Source organism: Pinus tabuliformis, chromosome 6 (genome assembly GCF_031772625.1).
Source record: "Pinus tabuliformis cultivar Carrire ecotype Pingquan chromosome 6, CPIR1, whole genome shotgun sequence".
NCBI lineage: Eukaryota > Viridiplantae > Streptophyta > Pinopsida > Pinales > Pinaceae > Pinus > Pinus tabuliformis.
The window spans coordinates 1,867,142,666-1,867,144,836 of record NC_142292.1 but is presented as its reverse complement, the minus strand read 5'-3'; positions in this window follow the sequence as shown (position 1 = coordinate 1,867,144,836).

Below are 2,171 nucleotides of genomic sequence, written 5' to 3'. Positions count from 1 at the left end.
ACAGTGAGCACTCTAGTCTAGAATTGCGTAGAGCCAACTGGCATCCTGCTTTCAGCGAGGAAATTGCATAGAGCCTGAGAGGCAACCCAGAGCTGCATAGCCCATAAATTGCGGAAAACCATACTGTGCTAAAAAACTGTCAGTGCATGAACCAGAGAGTTGCCTGGTCCTCCCTAGAACTGCGCAATATTTCTGGGAAATCCATGGTAGTGTTCCTGAAAAGCAAGAATCTAAGAGGAAAAACATCCCTCGGAAGTAGGAAATCTATTATTAGCTTCCCGAATATCTTTAGAAGTTTCTACTAATTGTCATTGTTGTCCCTGATCTCAAGCATATGCATCATGAACTCCATTTTCTCAAATCTATGTAATGGACACTTCTAGAGCTCACTTACGCATTCGATCATCAAGCTCTAGCTTCCTTAGGAGATCAAGGAGCCTTCAAAGCGTTGTCATTGCTTTTCGGGGTGAGTTTTGCTTTTATTGCCTTTTTCTATTTTATTTGTCGCTTTGGTTTGTTTATCTTGTGAGAGTATTCTTTCGCTCATTTTGTTGAACAACCGCTGGCGTTTTAACTTGTTTTAGCTTGTAGAAGTGTTTTTTTCAAGTTATACATTTCCTTACCCAAGCGTCGCAAGAATTTTCCTTTTTTTTCACCCATATTCACTGATGTAGCCACTCCCTTCGCACACTTCATGTTCCTTCTGTTTGATCCATTGTTGCACTTGTTTTACATGCATACATCTATACTTAGTCATATCTTCACTCATCCTCACATCATCCTTCAGATATTCTTATTTTCACACTCCCATGGATAGATCTGGGCTCCCCCTACTCAGGTCTCACATTCACTTGCATGCACTACACAATCTGGCAGCTCAAGGCCTTTGCCTTGACTTCTGGAATTGCGTAGAGGCTTTCCTGACCTAGCTCCAACTGTGCACCACACAGTTCTAGGAGCTAGTCTCCTAGCTTGGTCACTCAGACTACGCAATGCGCAGTCTCTCCCAGGCCCTGTCCCAGACTAAATTGCGCATTGTGCAGTTCCAGTCAACATGATTCCACAATGGCTGCTAGGACTGCGTAGTTTGTAGTTCCCACATTCAATCAATCACCCCTTATCAGTGAAAACTACGCATTTCCTCTCATCCTATTCCTTAGCTACTGCTTGATCATGCTATAAAGTTAGATTTGTAAGAGCTAATGATTCCTTGCCATGAGTGTTTGTTTTGTCCCATAGGTACCACACTCATGAAGTGCTTCTCTTCAACAGTAATTGTACCATGGTGCCAAAGAGAGTTACTTCAAGAGAAACCATTGAAATCAGTATCGGGGAAGTAATTGAGAAAGCGCTAGTTTACTTGCCAATATATGTAGATGCCCAAATTTTTATAGAAAAGGAATCAACACTAACATGGTAGAAAAACAAGTAGTAGTGGCAGAAGGTAGCAAGTCAGTACACGATCAGGGAAAGAAGAAATCGTTGACATAACAATGGGAGGACAAAGTTGCAGAGTGAAAGCACATTCATTCTTTATGCATGCAGCTTTGACAGTAAAAGCAAAAGGAAGCACAAGACATAGACAATAGAGAAGAGGAAGAGAAAAGAGCAGAGATTGCAAGTAGCAGAACTGAGCTCATAGCAAGCAGAATGAGAGTCAAAGGAAGAACATGCGCTGAGAAGCAACTGAAGAAGAGAGTGAACAAAGGTAAGGCACAATGATAGAGAAACGACACTAATACAGGCTGGTCAGTTGGAATAGCGAGCAACTGAAGAAGAGAGTGAACAGATGCAGTTTCCCTCACCAAAGTTAAGCACAAGAACCAAGTCCAGGTACATGGAGCAGTTGATGCGTGAGGCCACCAGTGATGACTTGCAGCTGAGCACAAACAACATGCATAAGTACGTTGGTGGTCCATCCACACTTAGGACAATGTTGCACAGGCTTTAGGACAAGACAGACACAAGTTCCAAGACGACATGCCCAGATTCCATGGAGGCAAGAGTCCACATTCTATCCGCACCTCATTCGTTGTTTCCTGACATCTTTTGTGATTCTGTCATTTCTTATTTGTCTTGTGAAAGTTCATCCCCGAACGTTTTTACTTCCAATGATTCACAAAACACACCCGATGTCAATTTTTCATTTGATTGCAGAGAGGACATATATT